This window comes from Bombyx mori, chromosome 12, assembly GCF_030269925.1.
Source record: "Bombyx mori chromosome 12, ASM3026992v2".
Classification (NCBI taxonomy): Eukaryota; Metazoa; Arthropoda; class Insecta; order Lepidoptera; family Bombycidae; genus Bombyx; species Bombyx mori.
The window spans coordinates 7,951,269-7,978,246 of record NC_085118.1 but is presented as its reverse complement, the minus strand read 5'-3'; the positions used below and the strand labels follow the sequence as shown (position 1 = coordinate 7,978,246).

The 26,978-nt window shown below is 36.0% G+C and overlaps 1 long non-coding RNA gene across 1 annotated transcript; it reads right to left on the bottom strand.

Moving 5' to 3' along the window:
- Positions 1-14,929: 14,929 nt before the first annotated feature.
- On the bottom strand, positions 14,930-16,289 carry LOC110385758 (uncharacterized). Its single transcript, XR_002431013.2, has 2 exons — positions 16,182-16,289; positions 14,930-15,645 (listed from the first exon to the last, which is right to left on the bottom strand). It is a non-coding gene; the product is annotated as an uncharacterized LOC110385758 (long non-coding RNA).
- Between the last annotated feature and the right edge of the window lie 10,689 nt (positions 16,290-26,978).

Genomic DNA, 26,978 nt, shown 5'->3' with positions numbered 1-26,978 from the left:
AAAACTGAAACTGAAAATCACCAAATCATCAAATAGGGATGAGGTAAAATCTGTACAAATTAAAATTCATTTGCATATGTTTGTCCTCTAGCATTCCAGAGTCATTCATTTGGTAGACAGCGGCTTGGCTCTGCCCCTGGCATTGCTGAAGTCCATGGGCGACGGTAACCACTCACCATCAGGTGGGCCGTATGCTCGTCTGCCTACAAGGGCAATAAAAGAAAATTCGTCCGATTGTAATGAAACTTTGTAATCGTTAGCTCTCTAAAGATAGTCTCTGTAATAATATAGGTATATACCATAAACTTTCGATAAATGCCACGTAAGTGTTTACTTAAGTTTAAGTAAATTTTTAAATTTATATTCTAAATATACCGATTTTTAATTGCTTAGCAAAACATGGAAATTAAAATTAGAACTCCAATGATTTATAAATTACACTTTTGGAGTCTATGTTATAGAACACGTTGTGTATTCATGCTTTCTCCTATCGTTAGATCTAATTGAAGAAATTTATAAATTACTCGCAAATTCTGAAACTTTCGTTAATTTATTTCTCACGAACAAATTTAACTAATGAACAATAAAAAAATTGGCATTCTGTTCGTCGATCAATGCTCAATCGCCGGGTCTAGTCATGCGACTTTGTAATCAGTCGATCCAAGGACTTATATGAATTTTCTTAAGTTATTAACAATTTAATATAATACAGTTGATATTAAGGACAAACGCAAGGTTAAAATTTTATCGTCTAATAAGGAAGCTATTTTGTCATCACACATGGACCAGTAGTATTTAGTATTTCATGTAACCTTCCTAATCCATTTGTATAGTATCCATATGTCGTGGTTTGAGACTGGCCTCATGTCCGTCTTAAACCAGAAGACAATATTTATGTTATCGTAAGGGCTCTACAAAGCGCCTCTCATTACTTAGGTTGTCACCATGTTTACCTATTGTTCTTAAATCCCTCAAATACTACACGCATCTGGTCGCCATTTTGCTAAACATGTATCATAACTTGATATTTTAAAATGTATAAAATTAGAACTTATATTCATAATACAATTTCGTTAATAATTATAGGGAATAATTATATAATTATATGTTGAGCTGAAAACGGCAGTAGAAGCAGTGGTGTACATTATGCCTATGTACTGCTCTCAATTCGGACATATCCAACAATGGACGACTGTAGGCTGATAACAACTATGAACAATAAAACTACTTTTATTTTTGATTAACTGTCCTTTTTAGTTGCGGGTAACTTAATAAAGCGTGATAAGCCTCCAGCGCTTTAGAAATATGAATAATTTTCTTAGTCGTATTGAAAGATTATTAATTGAGTAATGTTACAAAATAATCTTACAATCAATCGCTCCCAACAGAAGTGCTACTACGAGTATACTATGTATATACATTTAAGGAAACTAAACATTAAATGGCTTACATGCCGTTATCGTCGTTGAAGTTTCATGGATTATTTAATAAAAAAATCGTATTCAGAATTATTAAATATTTTCAAGTTACCATCAATACGAATATTCCTTTTATTCTTTATTCGTTAATTTAAAGAACAACTCGAGCCGCCAAAATTGTTATGTTAATTACCAGTCACCGACAAATTGAAAATTATCGTTTACTTTTTTTTAATTATAAAAATAATGAAATATTATGATACCGAAGAGAAGATTTTCTGGATCTACCTTGGTGAATATTCTGTGTAACAGTACAGTACATAGTTCAAGCTTAGATATATTGTAAGCAGCGTCACCATTAGTGGACTTCTTTAGGTCGTCGATTTCGAGTTCCGTATAGATTCAGATTAAAAATAGCGTCACAGATTCTAAATTTTAGTAGTGTTTCTTTATAACTTTTACAGACAAGCATTTCCAATGGTGAAACATAAGTTATGCGGTAAAAAATCTTAATTGCAATAATACAAGTCCTTTTGTACCTTTTTATTGAATTATTTTCATATTTGTTTCCCAAATATATCTATTCAAAAAATTTTCCTACACCAATATTCATCAAGTAGACCGATAACATAAATAACTTTTTTAAATAAAGACGTATGTTCAATTAAATAGTGATGTGAAAATGTCGAGAGCACCTGAATTAGACTACGAGGGTGCAAATATAAAGACGTATGTTCCATTAAATAGTTATATGAAAATGTCAAGAGCACCTGATTTGGACGACGAGGGCGCAAACATAAAGACGTATGTTCAATTAAATAGTGATGTGAAAATGTCGAGAGCACCTGAACTAGACTACGAGGGCGCAAATATAAAAACGTATGTTCAATTAAATAGTGATGTGAAAATGTCAAGAGCACCTGAATTAGACGACGAGGGCGCAAACATAAAGACGTATGTTCAATTAAATAGTGATGTGAAAATGTCGAGAGCACCTGAACTAGACTACGAGGGCGCAAATATAAAAACGTATGTTCAATTAAATAGTGATGTGAAAATGTCAAGAGCACCTGAATTAGACGACGAAGGCACAAATATAAAGACGTATGTTCAATTAAATAGTGATGTGAAAATGTCGAGAGCACCTGAATTAGACTACGAGGGTGCAAATATAAAGACTTATGTTCAATTAAAAAGTGATGTGAAAATGTCGAGAGCACCTGAATTAGACGACGAAGGCACAAATATAAAGACGTATGTTCAATTAAATAGTGATGTGAAAATGTCGAGAGCACCTGAATTAGACTACGAGGGTGCAAATATAAAGACTTATGTTCAATTAAAAAGTGATGTGAAAATGTCGAGAGCACCTGAATTAGACGACGAGGGCGCAAATATAAAAACGTATGTTCAATTAAATAGTGATGTGAAAATGTCGAGAGCACCTGAATTAGACGACGAGGGCGCAAATATAAAAACGTATGTTCAATTAAATAGTGATGTGAAAATGTCGAGAGCACCTGAATTAGACGACGACGGCGCAAATATAAAGACTATGTTCAATTAAATAGTGATGTGAAAAAGTCGAGAGCACCTGAATTAGACGACGAAGGCGCAAATATAAAGACGTATGTTCAATTAAATAGTGATGTGAAAATGTCGAGAGCACCTGAATTAGACGACGAGGGCGCATTGTGAACTCGTCCACGTACCGAGTCATCGGTCCGCTCGCCCGCCCGGCCAGATGTATTGGAAACCTAACAGGATGTCTCGCAAATACGGTGTGTATCGCATACTAAATGAAACCGACACTGAACCGCTCAACTGAAAGCTTTACTTCGTATACAATCCACAGATAAGCACCATTGCTGACGCAAATTAATTTGTCGATAGGATGAATCGTATTTTGGATAAAGGATCGCAGTGGTGGAATATGGTGTTTGAAGTGATACAAACATCTATATTACACGCATTAGCCGCTTCTTCTCCTTTTGCTCCACCTTATCCCACTAGGTGGGGTCGGCCCAGCTAATTTCTCTCTACCATTCTCTTCTATCAGCCGTCATCTCAACACTCACTCCTCTCTGTCTCATATCGTCATCCACATACTCCATCCATGTGTTCTTGTCGAGCTCTTCCTCCTCTACCTTGCACTACCATTTCCATACATATCTTAGTCATATGTATCTTCTCTCTACGCATCACATGTCCATACCACGCTAACCGTCCGCATTAGCCGTTTATTTAAAACTATTCATATGACGTTTGTATAAAAAGGACAAAAACTCGTCAATATCTACATTGTCCAAAGATAATTTTGAGATAATGTCTAGTGTTCATTTACATTGAATTATAAATAAAAAGCCTCATCACAAAAAAAAATACAACATTTACGATAAGACTTAAATATTATATACATAAGCGTAAATACTAGGCTCAACTCTTAAAAAAAGGATTTCATATTTTCTATGTTCCCAAACAAATCGGCTCGTTTACAAAAAAAACATATTAATAATATTTCCAGTGAAATCTTTTAAGCCGTATTAGCGTGGGAACGGAAATTGTGTGCTTCTCTTGTTAAACTTGTTGAGAATAAACTGAAAATATAATTCCTACAAGATGATAAAGAACACGAGACATCAACGTACATTTGAAGAGTATAAACTTGAATAATTTACACATATTTGTTAGATTTGTAAAAGAACACTTACGCTTTATTTTAATATTTAGAGTTACTTTTTTATTACTCTAAATTAGCAGTCAGCTTTTCCTTTCACCAGGTATCTTTAAAGTGGTAATCGAAGCTGCTGTACTACCTCTCAAATTGAAAGTAGATAAGACTATTTATTGCACACAGAAAGTAACAATTTACAAACATAATACACATATACATTAGGCGGTCTAATTACTTATTTTTATTTTATTTTTTATTTTATTGTGGTGTAGGCAGATGACCCAATGGTCGCTATTGCCAATGCCCACCTATTGGTGAGTGGTTACTGTCGCTTACGGACGTCAGCAAGCCAGTAGCGAAGTCAAACTGCGGCCTACCTCAGTACTCTTCGCAGACCTTATTTGAATAAATACATAGGATAACTACTGATAAAACACAATCGAGGAAATTTAATTCCAAAGCCGGTACGTAGCCAAAGGGATCTCTGAAAATACAGCGTAGATGAACGCTTTAGTTTTAGGTAATAGGGCTGAACTATTCGGTAGTGGGCGGTTCGATGGTAAAGACGAGATGATGGGATCCTCTTAAATATTTACTTAAAACACTCCTCTTGGAACAAAACAGAAATAAAATTTTCCAAATAATTTATAAGATATGTACATAGGTAAGAAAAAGTAGACATAGTAGACTTCAACTGTAGTGGCATCACTCAATAGTAGTACACATACCAGGCATCATACCCGTTAGGATTCGAATACTGAATCCTCTATATAAATGACTTCATATTTTTTTAATAATAAAAGTGTCATCGTTTTTACTGTGTTATTCTACGGACGTAACCCATCCGCGATAACGCGTCGGTGGTGAAGCAAGATAAAACGTGACATGAACGACGCCAGTACGCGGTCTAAGTAATTAATGTACGCAAAAACGTCACACAAGGGAAGTCGTGTGTCAATTACTTTAACGTCATCTGAATTTTAATTTAAAAATACGACATATATCACAGATTTACGTACTTAGGGATTAATTCAGAGTATATGGGCAACCTGCGGCTTGCAGCTGTTTCATTTTAAGTTTTTATCTACATATTAATACGTGAAGCAAAACCTTTGTACCCCTTCCTACGAAAATTGTGCGGACGGAGGAGTATGAAATTTCCCACACTTATATAGAATATAGAGGAGTGCAGAATATTAATATTTCTTTTTTCGTTATGAATAAAAATACATTAAATCAATTAAAAAAAACATTAACAATATATATAACTATAAATAGCTTTAAAATTCTACGACTATAGAAAACGAACTTAATGTGCCAAGTCTATTTTATATAACACTATTTTTCCAATGCCCTTATCACGCTATTTTCTCCATTATTTACCCTTGATTGACCAATCGATACAGAATACCTCAGGCATAAAGTCTACTAATGTACATTAGCATGCATGAATTTAAAATATATATAATAATCGCGTTAGCTTGATGTTAGCAAAAAAGTACAAGAAAAATATTGTTATTTAGAGCAAGATGATTTCCCATGAATTATTCCATTTGATATTCGAAAAAACATGAGCCAAAGCATATAAAGTACGATATACACATAAAACCTTCGATAAGAACGCAATGTTGTTCGGGTCAACCGCTTTCTAAAAAACTACTTACGTAGATCTCAAAATAAGACTGGCAAACTGCGTTGGCACGGCGCGGCTGGTCCCTCGACGGTCATTTCATCCCAGCATCTGAAAATTGTCACCTCGCTACCGTCTTCATTTGCAACAAATATAGCGCTCGAGCCTAAGCAATAAATTGCTGAATTTACTTTCGCCCGTTTCCTCAGTCGTGCTATTTTTCAGGCTCTTTGTTACGTTACAAAAAGGGACATTTAGCATCAATTCTGTTTCCCCGGAATCAACTTTATAAGAAGGCAGAATGGAACGGGAAAATATAACACCACAATCACATTTATTCGCTATTTGGTGATATTACGTTCGTTTTCTTTTTCATTATCCTTTTGAAACATTAATTTATGTTAGCAAGAATACGAGGTTTCATAGCATCAATACGATGAAATTAATTTTGATGTTTAATGACGAAAATTTCAACTGGCGCTGATACCACAATTAAATATAGGCGTGTGCTCAATCTTCCTGGGAATTTTAGTCGAACAACTTCCACAATAATATTGAACTTCGACTTAAAAACTAAGGGTCAGCCTTAAATCGAAATGTCAACGACACGAGCCCTGTACTAGACAATAAACAAAAATACAGTCCCTTTGTTATAGCAAAAATCACGTTGGACTGGCGACAGTTTTTCCTTTACGAGATGTTATTAAAACAAAAGTATCAACGAAACGAGAAATTTTATGAAACTGTTAGATTTGAAAATATAATAAAAATTTATATCACTACATGGCAGTTAACAATTACAAAAATAATTATCATTAAGTTTGTTATGAAAAATGTAGTCATGTGAAATTTAGCTTAGAAAAATTATAACATTATTTTATTAAAGTTTTAAAATTTCATGGGATGCGGAAAGAGCTACACGAAAGAGATGAGATTTTTTCAAAACTAATAATCAAAATGAAACGAATACAGATAACATCTGGGATTATTTTAGAAAAGACAAAATCACTTGGTCTGTCTGTAGTTTGAATTCTGTGTTAAGCACAGCCCAGAATATCCAGCTTTATTCATCTATAATATTCAAGGTAACATTGGAAAGGGATCGCTAAAACACAGCCCCGAAGATAATTAAACAAGTTTCACGATTGCGATAAAAGTAATAAATCTACCCAATAAATTTGTCTAACGAAAGCCCCGAGACTAAAATCAAAGAAAATTTGGCGAAAACATATTGTTCCCCCTACTAACGGAAACCTGAAAACTGTAATAGTCATATAATTTAAGTGGGATCGAGTTGGCAATATTCCAATTGTTAACTACCTATAATTATGTATGTTAATACGCGCGAGGTAGTTCAGATACCGTCTAACGACTTCCTTTGATAAAAATAAAGTTGCGTTGAAATTTTAGTTCCGTAGTTGCAAGTTTATTGCCGAATTGCGTGCGCGGCTTTGCAATCAGGAGTTTGCCATCACCCTTTATATAGACATTGATTAAATTTACATAGGTTTGTGTTGAAGATGATGATAACGATCAAGATGTTTCCATTTGTTTGTGACGACGCCTTTCTTGTATTAATTTGCTTAGTTGTTCTCTAGCTCACTATTAACTAAACCATTATCGTTGATCTTTTAAATATCGGGATATTTTACATAACTATAGAAAAAAACGGAAATAAAATACGCTATCACATATTTTTAATTTGTAAAAATAAATAGGTACGATAGTAATCCGAAACAATAGTAGTAGAAGAAAATATCAATTTACTGGTCGTAGGACCTCTTGTGAGTCCGCACAAGTAGGTACCACCACCCTGCCTAGTTCTGCCGTGAAGCAGTAATGCGTTTCGGTTTGAAGGGTGGGGCAGCCGTAGTAACTATACCGAGACCATAAAACTCATATCTCAAGGTGGGTGGCGCATTTACTTTGTAGATGTCTATATGCTCCGGTAACCACTTAACACTAGGTGGGCCGTGAGCTCGTCCACCCACCGAGACACTAAATAAATAAGAGCATAATATTCAAGATCATACATATCACAACGTTTAGGTACACGTAATAACAAAATCGCTCATCCAAAGCATTATCAATGAGGAAATATGCTGCTTGCCATTATTGAAAAAGCACATTATACGTAATTTTAGCTCCAATTGTTATTATAGGCATACTAGTTACTCTGCTCTGAGCTCTGAGGCATCAAATATCACATTCAATTATTGATTTCCAGTTTTGTCTGTGAAATTTACCAAGAGGCTATAGATAATTATAATTAAAGAAAAATTATTCATTTTATTTTTATTGCCCTTGTAGGCAGACGAGCATACGGCCCATCTAATGGTGAGTGGTTACCGTCGCCAATGCACTTAAGCAATGCCAGGGACAAAGCCAAGCCGCTGCCTACCAAATTATAATATTTACTACCGTTTGTTTAATTAAAAGAATCGCTATGCTGGTGACAGACATCAATACAAATGATGAGCAATTTATTTTTAGTACGTTTGTACATATTGTCGCCAGCTGAGCTTGACGGATGACACAAGTGTCATATTGTTCGTGCAGAGCACAGAACATAGTGTTTCATAACGATAGAAGGGGTACTATTATAAAATAATATTTTTCTGTATTTACAGAAAAAAAAAGTTCTTAATTTTAGTCCATACTCACTGTAGAACTTTATTTTTCGATAAAAATAGGTTAACTTTAGATTAACAATATAAATTGATATAATCAATGTCTGCATAGATCAGGGGTTCCCAAACTTATTTTGTTTACTGCCCACTTTGAGAATACATTATTTTTTAGCGCCCCCATTTTTTCACCTACTTCAAAAACCACTATAGCGAAAACTCAGTCGCTGTCAAAGAGTCCTCCTAGATGAAATTACAAATTGCCTTCCAAGCCTCTACACAACGCCCCCATTTTCTTCTGGGTCTCTTAACGCCCCCCTTTAGGCCTGTAGCGCCCACTTTGGGAAAGGCTGGCATAGATGGAGGAGATGTATGGAAATGGTAGTGCAAGGTAGAGGGGGAAGAGGTCGACCGAAGAAGACATGGATGGAGTGTGTGATTGACGATATGAGAGAGAGAGAGAGAGAGGAGTGAGTGTTGAGATGACGGCTGATAGAAGAGAATGGAAAAGAGAAATTAGCTGTGCCGACCCCACCTAGTGAGATAAGGTGGAGAAAAAGAAGATAATCAATGTCTGCATAGATACTGTTAGTACCAACTGTATACAAGAAAACATAACGTTATTAAATTTACACATATTCTATAAGTGAAACTCTGCTATACTACGCTGCTGTAATATATTAATTATATCAATTGTGCCTTCTATTGAATTTTAATGGTATTTTAAGTCATTGCAGTCTTAAGAATCAGAACGATTAGTAACAATCAAATTTTCAAAACTTATAAATTTTCGTAGTAAGTGGTGATGAGATAGATGTATTATAACCCTAGACGAGTACGCATATGTTTTAGCTCTGAAGGCGAAACTGCTGTCTCGAGGTTTATCGTGACATTCGCGTTATGATGATTACGAATTCCCGTAACTGTTAACGCCAAATGGCCTGTGAGTTAAAGGGATAAAAAAAATAGTTCTTGTGATCTTCTGCTTTTGCAATATTAATAAAATGATTTGCCAGAACTTTCCGCCACATACAACTGAGAAACAATTAATTGCATAGGTATGTGCGTATATTGAGTTTGAAACCTGGAAAATACGTCAAAAACGACAAACCTCAAAGTGGAATACTTGAAAAGGCTGTAACTGTAAAGAGTGAAATAACAATAACAGTGAAATTATACAGTAAAAGTATTCTAAATATAAACATTACATACAAAAACCTAACGTGTTATATTAGATACGTACTTTCCAACTTTAGATCATTATTTTTTGTGAGTAATTTTCAAAAAACCTGTATAAACCTCACCCATACGCTTCTGTATTTATTCAACTCTATGATGTGGAGCAACAAACAAATAAGGCCGCATCGTGCTCTCATAAACGAGCTCAAAATATTATCCTTTAACAAATCGCCTCCTATACGTTTGAAGGTAAACTATATAAAACAATGTTTCCTGGGTCGAACCGCAAGGTCTTCTTAATGAACCACTAGACCATTGGTAAGCACCTCTCCAGCTTACCTTTACCTATTAATTGCGTATTCGCTAACGGGAAATGGAGCTTCCGTAATCCGGATCGAAACGCTTTAATATAATCGCTAAGGCCAACCTGTAACTACCGAATGCTTTTAATAAAGAAAACGTCTTTAGCAATGAATGATGTGCCGGAAAAAATGTTTTGTTCTGCGAAACTAATCTTATATATAAAATTCTCGTGTCACAATGTTAGTTTACATACACCTCTGAAACGGTTTGACCGATTTTTATGAAATTTTATATGCATGTTCAGTAGGTCTGAGAATCGGCTACTATTTATTTTTCATACCCCTAAGTGATAAGGGTTGTCCGTCCACCCCTAACATTTATTTTTTAATTTTTGGACAATTTTTGTTTGTTATAATGAGGCATTATTGGTCGAATGAAGTTTTGTTATATATTTTTTTCTACACTACAAATTCCCTAGAAATCTTATATATGGCAAAACAACGTTTGCCGGGTCAACTAGTGATATATAATATAATTTATCAAATGACGAAAAAACAAGAAATAAAATGTCGACTTATATCAAGTAATTATTGTCAAACATTAAATATCCAATTCTTGTTCAATAGAATTAAAACAAAAAACCGTTGCGTAACTCGCAATTGTACTAAAGCTTGCTAACATCAATATTTAATCTCATCAAAGATCCTAAGTGTGATTTAAAAATCGTGGTTTCTTTGTTCTCCGCAACAAGATGCTAAAACAGAAAGGAAAATACACGTTTTAGTCTGATTAATTTAGAACAGCACAAACGAAAAACACTAATGTCTTCAGAAGTCTTTCTTGTTTCTTCGAACCCAAAAAATAAAGCAGATTAATCTTGGGACCCTTATTAACAAAGCAATTGTTACTGAGGCTTAATTTTGAAAACCAACAATGGAAAATAAAAATGGAGTGGAGTGCGCTGCGTCCTCCCGCCCTAATGAATGAGGAGTAATTTCAGTTTAAATAAAAGAGAGAACAATAAAATACCCATTTTAAAAAGCGTACGATGAGCAAATTGCCGCGCTTTCCAATTTATAGACAATGAGCGAGAACTGTTAACAGCGGCGTAACCTAAACAATGACCGTACAGGATGTTTGTATGTTAATGTTCGGTTCTAAGTTTAAAGTGTTTTGGAAAATAAAGCAATGTGTTATTATTATTATTATTTTGTTATTGCTTAGATGGGTGGACGAGCTCACAGCCCACCTGGTGTTAAGTGGTTACTAGAGCCCATAGACATCTACAACGTAAATGGCACCACCCACCTTGAGATATGAGTTCTAAGGTCTCAGTATAGCTACAACGGCTGCCCCACCCCTCAACCGAAACGCATTACTGCTTCACGGTAGAAATAGGCGGGGTTGTGGTACCTACCCGTACGGACTCACAAGAGGTTCTACCACCAGTAATTACGAAACTTATATTTTTGCGGGTTTGATTTTAATTACACGATGTCATTCCTTCACCGTGAAAGTCAATCGTGAACATCTGTTAAGTGCGTATTTCATTAGCAAAATTGGTACCCGCCTCCGGGATTCGAACACCGGTGCATCGCTAGATACGAATGCACCGGACGTCTTATCCTTTAGACTACGGCGACTATAAAATATTATTAATGTGATTTCGTAAATCCAATTACATTAACACTTTACGTATGTATATGTGTGTGGTAGATCGAATTGAAGCCCGCACGTGTAGGTTCCACCATTTTGCCTCGAAACAGTAATGCATCTCGCTTTAAAGTGTCAAATAGTTGTAACGCAGCGGTAGGCAGCGGCTTTTCGGTAGGCAGCGGCTTTTCGGTAGGCAACTGCTTTTCGGTAGGCAGCGGCTTGGCTCTGCCCCTGGCATTGCTGAAGGCCATGGGCGACGGTAGCCACTCACCATCAGGTGGGCCGTATGCTCGTCTGCCTACAAGGACAATAAAAAAAATAATAATAAAAAACCCATTAAAAATGGGTGCCAGCATAAAGGTTGTGATGTCTAGTAGCTTCAGTAGCCGCCAGGTGGATCTTGAGTTCGTTCACCTAACACACCAATTAAAAAAAAAAGTTAATCTTTCCCAGATTATTCAGGCAAATTATTAATTAAATTGACCTATGCCATACTTCGATAAGAGGATTATAAATATTCGGTAAGATATTTTTCGACTTTGCTATCGTTAACCTGCCTATTCATTTTGAAGTTAGAAGACAAAATACTTGATCGGCAAAATTACGATATCGACTTCGCGCTCCGGCGAGCTCTAATCTTTTTTACCTATTAATCGTAAAAAAATATTACCGTTATAGAAACCACTCTACCGGAATCCGATTCTGGAACTTCGAAACTATTAAGCGTTTAGTATTAGAGTATTAATATTTTTTTAAATTTTCGCGAGCCGTCGTAATAATTAAAACTACTTTTATGGTTAAATTTGGACTTTTTTTAGTCATTCTATAGTATTGGTCGTCGGTAAAAACTAATTATAAATGAAATTGACAGAAAGACATATAGGTTTATTTTTCTAAGCTAATTAAAATATCGATATAGATTACACGCTGTTTTGTTTCTCATGCCGTTTGAAGCTGAATATCAACGCAAATAACTTGCTTTATGTATACTTACTGATTAGCAAGTATACACATAGCAAGTATAAAAATAATTCAGAAAAATACCATTCATGATGGAACCTAAATAATAAATATCATTCAATGTTCAGAACCGCAGTAAAAAGTTTAGTTGCAAACAATTGTCATTTATATTTTTATAATTTTAATTTTGTTTCAAAAGTTGTCATTAAGAAAAAACTGTCAGCCACGAAAGTTGCATCATAATTTTTTCATTATTATAAAATCTTCCTACATTCCGCTACATTCAATATATCACATTATGTTAAAGGAATGACACTAAGCCAATCTGGTTTATCCTATTGATATAAATAGCCAATGACGATATTACTTTAAGCTAATGTAGTGTATCGACTATAAACATCTGTATAATAAATTTAATAGATCGCCGTACACAAAAGATAGATGCGTTCATGAACATACTAAATGAGAAAAGGGGGGAGCTTTTTTCATTATGTCCCTAAATTGCTACGAAATATTTCATTTCGAACGAATGATTGGCTCGGGCCCAACTGTGTGACGCGGCGGGTGCCGACAGACCTACGTCGCTTGCTATCAGATGTTCGAGTCGAGGTATATGCTATTTTTCTCCGCAAGAATACAAATGTCTTGCCAAATTGTCTACCACCAAACTAGTCCAATTTAGAAAGCAATTTCGCGACCAATTCGTTTTGTAAGCGGATCAAGAGGCCAACCTTAAATATGGCCATTAAATCGTTTGCACTGAAACCCACATTCGTCTTTTTAATGCGAACATCCGACGTTTACAAATAAAACATTCATGTAATTCCCTTGATATCATCTTCAATCGAACTACTAATGTTTGCTTAGTGTCTTAAATTTTATATAAAAAACAACTCTAACAAAAATTGAATGAGCGAAGTTGTCATACATTGCGGTTTGATGGATGGAACATCTGCTATGCAATACAATTGAGAGCTCTACCTTATATCTTATCACCGCACCGCCCGCCACCGGAGCAGAGTTCATCCATATTACCCATAACTCAGCAGAAAACCTAGCTTGTTAGTATTGAATGTTGAACACTCAATCTTGTGCCTCAATTTCCTAACCTATGGCTTTCTCGTCGCGGCATCGTGGTGCCTGAGAATTCTACTAGACCATAAGATCAGATAAGACGCGAGTATAACTGGTCAACAGTAAAAACCTATTTAAAAATTTGGTATAAACTACACAGATAGTTTTATTTCGATTATTTTGGCAATAATTGATTGAGGTGTTTTCAATAAAGAGTTGACCATGAGCACGATATGAAAGACCCATATTTCGGAGCGGTTTTGAAAGGCTATCTGTTGACATGTATACGGCTTAACGAGCCAAGTTCCAGCGTGATTGAAACTGTTGGCAGCGCGATAGTCATCGGGCCCTTTCATACGGACTGACCCTCCGACCCACGCATACATCCATGTTGCCTTCATATTTGATAAAAGACCTTAATTAAAACTTTGCACAGTTTCGGACTAGTAACGAATGTATACCCGTACGGCTATTTGATAAGATCCTTAATTAACTATGAAGTATTCAGGGTAAAACTAAAGTTAATTAAATTTGTTTCATACAAACAGACGAGCTACATCGAACATGATATAATTTTTGCGGGTGCTAAAATTGAACTACGTTTGGTAGATTAATATCATGAAAGGTTGCGGAAATGTAGCTCTCTAGCCAACTATAAAGTTTCTGTTTATCTTCTGATCTCACTCTTGTTAAGCTTTTAGTGCGAATAGGCAAAGGAATTAATGGAACATACAGATAATATAAGTAAATGTCAACGTTGAGGCATGAGATCAAAGTATCCATTGATTTAAATCCAGAACTCTTTGTACCAGGATTGCAATGTGCCCGATAACTGAGAAAACGAGAGGAAAATACGTACTACTACTACCGTCAACGGATACTGAGATGAATATTAGCTGAATTAAGTTAATGAATGAGGATAGGCTCGTGATCAACCTTTGCCTTTGAAAATCTGAAGCGCATTCTCTAAATTCGAGGGCACACTATCAGAATCGCCAATGTTTTCTGAATTATCAATGACAGTAAACATAGTTTCTGCGATGGCAGTTTGATTCGATAGTACGCGCCAACTGCGCTCCAGTCCGGTAGCCGTCCACGTTGGCAAAGCAAACTCGTGGTACGTGATGTACATAAAGTTGTAGATCAACGTTTCGAACCCTCGCAGGACATATTGGTCACGTATTTCCACCAACTGCTTTTATTATCTCTCCGTCTCGTCGCTTTTAATTTTGTGGCAAAGTTAATCGCCGTTAAGCCGACAACACGGTTCTCCTTTCTTTATTGCTTTTTAGATATATATACTTTTTTTTGCTGATGCGTTTTGCATTGTTGAAATATAACAATGATTGAAACCCTAATTACCAGTTACAACTAGTATTATATCTGTATTTAATGAAAAAATCCGAAATATGTGATAGGAAAATTTATTTACATTAGGTATTTTAATTTTTAAAAGTCTCTTCCGGCAAAAATAACACGCAACGGATGGCTAAATTAATAGAAAAAAACTACAACCACATAAATTATTGTGTTAACTACAACGTCGAAAAATAAATAAGCTCAATGAATATTAATGTATACAGCGATCATGTAAGTATAAAAAATAATAATGGTCGAAGTAAAAATTGAAAATTAACTTGGTCCTTGAACTTTTTAATTGACTTGTATTTCTCTTGAGTTAAAGCTATTAATGTTAACAATTTTCATTTGGTAAATAATTTATGAAGTAGCCATTGTAGCTTACAAAACTACCACTTACACGAAAATAAACAATAAGACGTACATATGTATGTGTGAGTGAACGATTAACAAATCGTTCTCAAGAATATATTAATTACTTTAATTTAACATGTAACTGTGTTCTATTTTACTTTAATCATACAAAGATTTCAGGGTGTTAGAAAGAGAAATCTATTAGCCGATCTGTCGATAAGAAGCAGGCTTAATCATTATTGTGGCAGGTCACCGGTCCGACATGTCAATGGCAGAGCAATAATACAACTCCTAGCTTTTCCACTTGATTACTTCCTCACAATAGACTGAACAAACAATAATAAAACGTCGGCCATTATTGTTGAAGCCAAATCATTCGTTGTACCGTTAGCCGCAAAAGATCGGATTTTCCTGAAATTAACGAGTTTCTGTAAATAGTTGGCCCATGCTACATTTTGTCCATTTCACGTTTCTTTGGAATATTTATAGCAACTATAGCAAAGGAATTGCTGTTAAACAGTGTCGGTTTTGAGTAAGATTTATGTTCATTAATGTTTATTTAATGTATTGAAATGCTTTCCTCTTTTCCGCATTTATCCAATTCGTGAGATAAAATGCTATGTATTTTATATGTTAGGATTGATGTTTTATTTGATTTTATAAAGTCTTAAATAAACAATTATCAAGGAACAACTTCAACAATGGCATAAAGTAAAATTTACACGTTCACAAGTGACAACATGAGATTTGTGACATGTTTCAGGACCGTAAAAATGTACCATAAAATAAATTTAATATAAATCCAAGAGAGGCGACACATAAAATTGGAGTAAATCACCGAAAGTCAGCCGGTGGAGACGTTTACAGCCTCCGAGGCTGTTAGTTCCGGAAGCCTTTGCCTCGCGGATGCCACTCAAACGAGACATAACGTGATATTTATACTCAACTCTGCTAAATGTGAAAACGTCCACATTCTTCAAGAGCACCTGACTTGAAATGAAAATAAATTACTATTTCCAATGGTGTGCAAATCATTTTCAAAGTGCTATAATAATTTATACCCTAAAAACGTAAAGATAAAGATTACAATGTTTAAGTACAAAAAGTACTCAAAATGCTCAGCAGTTTTCGCTCGTATAATCTTAAGGAGTGTACAAGCATTTTAAGATTAGGCCGCAAAGTAGTAAACTACTTCGAAACAATGAATGTTTAATAGTCGCGTACAAACCCCTTCGTTTATGGACATTACTTTATAATCTCCATAGAATCGGCTTATTATGCAAGGTTTGCCATTAAAGCGTGCTTTTTTTTGTTTTTAATTAAAAAAATCGGTTATGAGAAAAACGCCGGACTTTCGTTTACACGTTGGATGCAAAAGGCGGAAAATATTCTGTTACGCAACAACTTGTCTGAGAATAAGCTAAAGATCGAATAAGACAGAAATCAAACGTGGTGACGCGAGGCGAGGTTATGTGACGCGTGGATCGCATCTCTCCCCGCCCTTTCTACTTCTACGCCGAGCTACGGTTGTCGGTCCATTGACCTGGTTTGTAGCTGTAGTATCCTTGTAGTAGTAGTAGTATTCTAAATTATTATAGTAACAACATATCTTCTCGCATTAAAACTGTATAATCTCAAAACTTACTAATTTTACAGGAGAGTGTTTTAAAGATTTAACATGTCATATTTTTAATATTAATCATCTTTGCAACATTTATTTTTTATCTTTTACCTATTACATTATCTGTTTTTTAAAGTAAGATAAAATTATTTATTAATTTTGTTAATAGCAGTCAAAATATAGGTTAACCAAAAATAATAAAATTAAAACTAAACTACGCTCTTTTGACAGTATTTATGAGAAAAATACTGGTGATACCAAATGATTCCGCATATTAACTCAATTTCGAATATTTTTGGAAATTGTAAACTTTTAAAGCGAAAAGACGTTTTTTTTTTAATAAAACGGTATATTGATTTGATCGAAATACCTCTGTTTATTAATCGGATATATTAGCTGATAAAAATTCTCAGTTCTTAAGTTATAATTTTTTATTTTATTGTGTAGACGGTAAGTGATAGATCACTTGATGATTGACTTGGGGTGATTACTAGAATTTATAGACATCACAACATTCAGATATCAGGATGAAGTCTCCATTTTAAGTCGTCGTGGCCTAACGGATAAGACTTCCAGTGCATTCGTGTTGAGCGATACACCCGTGTTTACGTTGGATGTCTATGGGCTCCAGTAATCACTTAACACCAGGTGAGCTGTGAGCTCGTCCACCCATCTAAGTAATAAAAATTAAAAAAAAACTTGATAATGGCTGTCCCAGCCTTCAACCGAAAACATAAGACTACTTCACGTCAGAAATATGCATGATACGTATTTCTGCCGAGCGCGCTTACAATACGTTCTACTATCAATAAAAGCTAATTGACGACGCCAGTACGCTTGTATAATACTTAAAATGTTGCTCCTACATTTTTCGGTAAATCTTCTTTTACGACACCGACGGGAAAATACAGGGTGTTACTATTTTAGGAAGACAGACACCATACAATCTATATTTTGATCAAATAGCACCCTTAATATTTGAAGCTTCCAAAATAAAATGAATAGCTGCTATACGAGTTTTCTATTATGTCGCCAATTGAACGATATGTTGGTATTAGTGTTCTGGAGGTGCCAAATAGTACTACTGAACCGTGTTCAAATAACAATCGTTAAACTTATTGGAAAATAATATGTGGCACAAGTTATACTAATTGTAGGAGATTATTTTATATATAATGCTATTGGCATATTTCACACAGTGACAAATAATACAGGGCTTAATTGATCATACTATATTTATACCATAATTATAATACTTAATTATATTATCATATGGGGATGACGGTACGCGGCTTATGACCCAAAGCTGCACCATACTATTTAAGCCAAGTAATTAAATAAAAATGTAACTAAAATTGTATGATTTTATGCTTAAGATGACTTTTACCGTAAACAAAATTAACGTTACGGAGCGGTAACCGATTATTATTTTCAAAAATAGGTCAACAACAAAGCTTAGGACGTCAGAAAGCGTAAAATATTATAATCAAAAATATAATTATGGTCTTAATTATTTATTAAATTATACAAAAATAATAACGGCCATATATTATGGCCATTAAACACATAATTTGCGTTATTCGATTTAAGTCGGTCTAACCTCTTTAAAAAGCAAACTATAAAGTTTTCCTTTTAAGCTATCAAGAACATGTTATTATTGTTACGCCGGTAATAGTAACGCCATCTATTGCCGAATAATCGAGCAAATATTGAAGGATCTAGTAGCATCTAAAACGCTCGAGAAGTACAACACCTTCTATTGTCAGATAGCGGAGACACACAATACTCGACTTTTGTGGAATATTCTCGACGATTCTAGGGATTTCGTCTCGACTATAAAAGCGTTGCAGAGATGGAACGCAGTCAGTTAATAATCGGAACTACTCGAAGCGAAACAGCGAACGGATCACCTGAAGCGAAGCGGAAGAAGCGAATTGAGAATTTTAAAGTGTTTGTGAAGTGTTTTAAATGTTCTAAGTGCTAATACAGTGTTAACTTGTAATTCGGTAGAATTTTTATTTATCCCGAACCCCAGCGCGTAACAATATCATTTATCTTTGTAAGATTAACTTCAACAAAAATAAAAACAAATCGAACAGTCAATTTCAAACAGAACATAGGCAAGTGAAATAAAATGTATAGTTTGACGAACGAGTTAAAATTATTATCGAGAAACGAATGCAAAACTGATGAGTGTTTTCAACATCCGTGCAGAGCGATTTCATGCTTGATTGAAACGTGGAGATTTTTGTCCTTTATTTTTTGTATGCACATTGAGTGTTCGTCTGAATTAAGTTTTAAGTTGAAATGTTTTTGAAAAACTGAAACAATTGTAATAGTGTGTTCAGATGTCCAATAGGGGTTAAATTTGATTACTCTTTTTTTTTGTAGGTAGCTGAACGACCTTGTTCCCACCTTGTGTTAATCTACTTCTAATATCTCTCTCTCTTCGATCGGTCCCTTACTGCTGAGGATCGTGACTCCGTCCGATTCCGTCATCCAGCTGTCTCCATCGATCCCGTTTTGTAGCTTGATAGAGTGCGTCGCTGACAGGTACCCTCAGTTCCTCCGCTATTTGGTCTGACCTTCGTTTGGGACCTCTACCCGAATATAGAGTAGGTTAAATAGCCTGACTGCCGCCACTCAATACTTAATTGGTGTTGTATGACGACGGTTCCACACTTCACACCACATTCCGTGACTGCTTCAAAGCATAAATAGATATAACAATGGTATTAACTCGCACGACCAGAACGATTCTTCTTTTTCTCCACCTTATCCCACTATGTGGGGTCGGCACAGCTAATTTTTCTCTTCCATTCTCTTCTATCAGCCGTCATCTCAACACTCACTCCTCTCTCTCTCATATCGTCATTCACACACTCCATCCATGTCTTCTTCGGTCGACCTCTTCCCCCTCTACCTTGCACTACCATTTCCATACATCTCCTAGTCACATGCATCTTCTCTCTACGCATCACATGTCCATACCACGCTAACCGTCCGCTCCTTAATTTGTTATTTACCGGGGCCACTTTCACACTTCCTCTGATATACTCATTCTTTATCTTATCCATTCTTGTCACTCCACACATCCATCTCAACATTCGCATCTCTGCCGCATGCACTCCTCTTTCATGCTTAACTTTCGTCGCCCAACACTCAGATCCATACAGCACGACAGGTCTAATGATCGTTTTGTAAATTTTGCCCTTGAGCTGAAGGGGCATTCTCCGATCGCATGCTGTTGCAGAGACCTGTCGCCATTTCATCCAACCAGCGTTTATTCGATTTGCGACGTCCCGGTCTATGTTGCCGTCGTTCTGGAGTATAGAGCCGAGGTACTTGAAGTCGGAGCAGACTGGCAGGGATATACCATCTAAGGCGATTTGCGTGAAGTCTGAAGAACCACCAAAATCACAAAACATGTGCTTGGTTTTTGTTCGACAGATCTTCAAACCCACGTTTTCCAACCTTTCTTTCCATTTTGCCAATCTCCTCTGTATCTCAGGCCCTTCCTCTCCAACGAGAACAATGTCGTCGGCGAACAGCATACACCAAGGCGCCTCTTCCTGTATGTCCGATGCTAGGGCATCCATTATTAGGATGAACAGGTAAGGGCTTAAAGCTGATCCCTGGTGTAAGCCTACCGCCACACTGAACTCGTCGCTATCGCCAGCTGCGGAGCGTACGTACGTACTAGCTCTACCGTACATAGCTCGAACAAGCCGTTGGTATTTCCCTGGCACTCCTTTCACTTTCATGCTCCACCACAAAACCTCAAGGGGAACCCTATCATACGCTTTTTCTAAATCAACAAACACCATGTGCACATTTTTACTTGCACGGCGATATTTTTCGCACAATTGGCGCAGGGAAAAAATGGCGTCCGTTGTACTGCGTCCCGGCATGAACCCGAATTGGTTCTGTGATACCTCACTCTCATCTCTCATTCTTCTCGCTATCACTTTCTCCCAAGCTTTCATACTATGTGACATGAGCTTTATTCCTCTATAATTGTCGCATACCTGTATGTCACCTTTGCTCTTAAATACAGGCACGAGTGAACTTTTGCACCACTCGTCAGGCATGGCCTCTTCTTGAAACAATTTATTGAAGAATAAAGTCAGCCACGTGCATCCATCCGCTTTCAGAAACTTCCACACTTCTATTGGAATACCATCTGGTCCAGTAGATTTTCCATTCTTCATATCTTGTACAGCCTTTCGTACTTCTTGCATACTTATTTCCCTTACGACCAGAACGATTGATCAGCAAAAATAAAGAAGGAAGAATCTAAAAATGTATAAAAAGTTCGCGCGCTTATACTTTAGGTTGATACATACATATATGAACTCGAGAAGCATTACACAAATCTATCTTGAGCAGACGAGGGGGAAGACGACTCTTTAAGTTATTCTTGAACTTTTTTTTTATTGCTTAGATGGCTGGACGAGCTCACAGTCCACCTGGTGTTAAATGGTTACTGGAGCCCATAGACATCTATAACGTAAATGCGCCACCCACCTTGAGATATAAGTTCTAAGGTCTCAGTATAGTTACAACGGCTGCCCCAACCTTCAAGCCGAAACGCATTACTGCTTCACGACAGAAATAGGAGGGGTGGTGGTAGGTACCTACCCGTGCGGACTCACAAGAGGTCCTACTACCAGTAAAGAGGTCCTACCTCCAGTAAAGAGTTAGAGTAAAGAACATAATCAATATCGTATTTTTATGGTGTTTCATTAAATGCTTACACAATTTTACTGGAAAAATATAAACAAGTAATCATATTTAACAATATTTTACATGTAGATTGAGGTCGGGCCAGCTTCGTTGTTCATTTTCATTCAGCACGCCTCCCGAAGGACCGGACCATGACGTGATTCATTTCCAGACTGCATTATAAATTTGTATCCCATTGTTTCTTTTTCAACAGCCAACTGGTACTGTTGGCTATTGTTGTGGCCAACAAAAGGCTCGAGATATACGATTTTGTATGCTCAGCCTCTGGATTTCGCAACTACTACGTAGCAATTATCAATTCTTCAACAAAGAGATTGGGGACTGCTTTTTAATTCGACGTCCAGGCTTAATTCCCGTTTAATCGTTCGTCAACTATGTGTATTCGTGAGCCGTAAATTTAATTTTACGCTCCAAACAAAAACTAATCTGATTTTCGTATTACGATTTCCTATTTATACATTTTAAATGACTTACAAGAACAAAGAAGAACAGGAAATGAGACAGTATTCTATTTAAGGCGTGTTTTGTTTAAATTTTTCAATTACTATGAGTAAAGCATATTATATTGGTGTAGATGCGTTCTATGAGCCCACATTGGCTTATTAGCTGCAGTAAACAGGCTTACTCATGGTTTATCTGACGTTAAGCTATCTATCTGAAGACATATGTATGTGTGTTTTATAATAGCAGGTAAATGTACTGAAGGCATAGACAATATGAAAATCGGATACTATATGGAAATATTGAACTGACTCAATGAAGTTTTAGTACTAGCTTAAGGTTTTTGATCGCGTATTCGTTATTTTCATAATAACAACACTTTATCAATAAAATTATTATTTTATAAATATATAATTTAATATTTTATATAATATTAGCATTTCACTGATAATATTAAATTAATATACCATTTAATAGACTTCTTATTGAATAGATAACTGACAGCTGTAATTTGCAAAAATTGTTATTGGAGATTCTAATCTGTACCAAGTTATTAATCACACACTTCGTCAGAGCGCTTTAATTGGTATTTTAGATGTAATCCTTAATAAAATATTAGGGAGAATCACTTTGATTCATTGCCACACCTTTGCTAAAACGATTCTGGTCATAAATTCACGAAATGGGGTATACACATTTATCGTAATATTCTCACATAACTAGTGACATATTGACCTATAACCTTGAAGCGACGTGTCCTATTTTGAGATAATTGCATTTTATGAAGCAATTTACCCTTGCGATGTCGTAAAAATGTTTATTTTATTCGCCTTTATAGGCCTATTCAAGTTTAGTGTAATCTCAGAGAAAATTTACTGTAAAGGTGAGTATAAAGTCAAGGTGGAAAGTACAAGTCAACTTCTCAAGCTTGTTTACAATTAAGTTTAGAACAAAGTTTAAAACTACCCGTGCGCACTGAAATTAGATCAAACTGAACAAAAACGGATTGAAGGATCGCTTTCATTAACTGACTTCAAAAGGAGCGTATATCTTTCTTAAATCTTAATTATGATTTTGAATTTACTTGCCTTATATCAAACTGGTATTAACTGAATATTTGACGAGATTCCCTTCTTTGCATTATCCACTCACAAAACGAGGAAAACAATTTACAACGATATTTAAATGTCCGTTAGTGCCTAAAGAAAGATAAAGAAAAAAGTTAATAATACACTGCGCTGCTGTCTTTTGCATCAGCATCTTCAAGTCCGGCGGAAGCTAAAATTAGTCATACCATAGCGTGACCACTCAGTGTGGCTGGGTTGAGATACATCTAAAGCACGACAGGCGGTAAGACGACGCGTTTCACGCGGACTACATTACTCGCTGCGATGCAGACCTACGAGTCGCCGTAACGGCGTTCGACGATGCCACAGCTACCGTGCAGCAATGTATAGCATCTTAGTCGTCCGTAAAGGCTATAACAGACACAAGAGGTATACAATACTCAAAAGGAAAATGTAAAATTATTAGAATAATAGATTCGAGACTATACCACATAATTAGTTTTAATTAGTCCAGAAGGGTTTGTTTGTTTCGACTTCAATCTCATTATTATAATAGTCTTGAATCCCTTTTTTAGATTTACTTTTTGTTATCTTAAGCCCTCATAAATGTACTTATATAGTATCCAACCGAATTGCAACAAAACGATCAATGTACGTGAAACTGTGAGTAAATGAAGTGAATTGCAAATTGATTTTGAGTTCAAATCTCATGAAAACGTACATTCGATTTAAGGGTAACGCAATTATAAATATCGAAGAACAGACGTAGCCTAAGGCTAGACTCGGAAACCGCACACTATATCTCTGGTAACGTGCGGTTCGAGCATCAGTAGGGTAACCTCCTATTCAATAAGGATTTTAAGATTATTTTTTAGGATTTATAGTAACAAGATATATGAAATTCGAATGTGCATTCATTCCTGGTTCTAAGAGTTAGATAGAACACGCGATCGATGCAATCAACAATTGGATAATATTTCTTAGGGTCGTTTTGGACGCCATTTACATAATAATAACCACGGAATCCATTAATTGTGATGGTGGGCTGTGAGATCACTCATCCGTCTACACATTAAAAAAACAAAAGCCGAGAAGGTCATTCCGGATCAAGCAAATATTTATTTTTTGTTTCGTGTTTCTTTTCAACATACATAACGTAGAATATAATCCTGGCTTAGGCTCGTTGAATTTCGAAAGATAAAAAACGTTTACACACCATAGAAGTGGAATTACCTCTCACTCTCCAAGATTAAATCCTATAGGTGCATATGCTTATCTCTTTTCAGTATGGCCTTGCGACTGTCATTTCTGTTTTATCTAATTTCAAATCATAACAGTCCCAAAGAAATTTTCACTCCAATAATAAGTTTAATTCAGGAATTTTCTCTCATGGTAACCCTAATGATGTCCTGAAATTTCGTTACGTCACCACAGTGTTGCACTGCACCGTTGCAGATTTAATAGCTGTTTGAATGGTTCAAACCTCGTTTCGGACCTTGCGTTTATTGTACTGTGAAATTATATTGGTATTTCTGTTATTTTGTCAACGAAAATTGAACTATGTGTTGTTACTACTTTTTGACGTGACAACGTCTTATAATTCGATAGAGCCGGCTGCACGCACGAAAAAACATGACTCATTGAGGCGTTCCATTTAAGCCTTGAAGTGCAAGCGAGAGCGCGCAACGAGCGACAAAGAGGCACTATCGGCCTCCGCGTTCGGCAGCGTTCGACATCTGTCTCTCTCCTACTTGAGTGAGCGATGCATCCGCGTGGACAGCGTGCTATACAATAATACATTTACATGTTTTCGTCAATTATGAAGTTCAGTGAAAAGAGAATTTGGTGTCAATTATCCATACAAAATATCTATCAAACAAATAAAATTAAAATTTTCTTTTGAAAAATTAAACCATTCCATCAGTCTTTTCTTATGACGTTGTCACGTTCAACTATCGTCAGTAAACCGACTTTACAGACAACCGATTTTTTACTTGAAACTAATTTCAAGCAGCCACCGAACCAAATTTTGAGACCTCAATCCTGTTCGTTAATAAACACCATCAACAATCAGATTCAATTTAACTATTTCATTAATACAATATTAGAAATAATAAGAATAAATTAATACAAAACCATTACTTTATCAAGTGTTTTTTCATGCAAACAGTTAATAATCGCAGAGTAAAAATTATGCCAATACTAGCCGTGGCGCCTACTAGATCACGAAAGTCAACAGGGTAAAACTTAGCTTATAGAAATTAGCGTGATTTTGCCAGTGTGTAGGCTCATATTCCAGAGCCAGTAAATAAATACACAGGTTGCAATAGTTCACTTAATACTTCTTTATTTGTAACTCCACTTGTACAATCTTAGATATCTGCTCACTACTCAATACACTGATTTCTGTGTCGTTTTTTCAGACTACCGCCTTTTTTATTATGTCACGTCCCCACTACTGCCATTGCTCCCATTAACAGTGTTGCTATTTAACAATCCGATAATTGCCTTAAGTTTAACATGATACATTTTATTATTTTTGTTTTAATTATTTTACAATAAACCTTACATTCGACCATCCTGACAACATGTATGTCCCCATACATGACCCAGGTGGTAACCTTACATTAGGCCAATATTTACCCAATTAGTCATCAGGTGTCCCTTCAAAGAAGTGTGCCTTTGTTGGTGCCAAATGAAATTTAACAGTAAATTACAGACATATGTAAATTCCTTCAAAACAGACTTTTCATTTGTTAAACTGCCTCAGCCAGTCAATTCTCAGTTGTGAAACTGCCTCAGCCAGTCAATTCTCAGTTGTGAAACTGCCTCAGCCAGTCAATTCTCAGTTGTGAAACTGCCTCAGCCAGTCAATTCTCAGTTGTGAAACTGCCTCAGCCAGTCAATTCTCAGTTGTGAAACTGCCTCAGCCAGTCAATTCTCAGTTGTGAAACTGCCTCAGCCAGTCAATTCTCAGTTGTGAAACTGCCTCAGCCAGTCAATTCTCAGTTGTGAAACTTCCTCGTACCAGTCGATTCTCAGTTGTGAAACTTCCTCGTACCAGTCGATTCTCAGTTGTGAAACTTCCTCGTACCAGTCGATCCTCGGTTGTGAAACTTCCTCGTACCAGTCGATTCTCAGTTGTGAAACTTCCTCGTACCAGTCGATTCTCAGTTGTGAAACTTCCTCGTACCAGTCGGTTCTCAGTTGTGAAACTTCCTCGAACCAGTCGATTCTCAGTTGTGAAACTTCCTCGTACCAGTCGATTCTCAGTTGTGAAACTTCCTCGTACCAGTCGGTTCTCAGTTGTGAAACTTCCTCGAACCAGTCGATTCTCAGTTGTGAAACTCCCTCGAACCAGTCGATTCTCAGTTGTGAAACTCCTTCACACCAGTCAATTCGCAATTGTGAAACTCCTTCGAACCAGTTTATTCCCAATTGTGAAATTCCTTCGAACTAGTCAATTCTCAATGACTTTAAACACACTAGACCAATCAATTGCAAGGACTTCGTGAAATAAAATATAACAAACTGAACCAATCAATTCTCAGCTGTAGTATTTCTTGTTTTGCTTTGAACCAATCAATTCTCAAGAACTTTATGAAATAGTACCAACTGAACCAATCAATTCTCAGCTGTAGCATTTCTTGTTTTGCCTTGAACCATTCAATTCTCAAGAACTTTATGAAATAGTACCAACTGAACCAATCAATTCTCTATGAAATAGTACCAGCTGAACCAATCAATTCTCAGCTGTAGCATTTCTTGTTTTGCCTTGAACCATTCAATTCTCAAGAACTTTATGAAATAGTACCAACTGAACCAATCAATTCTCAGCTGTAGCATTTCTTGTTTTGCCTTGAACCAAT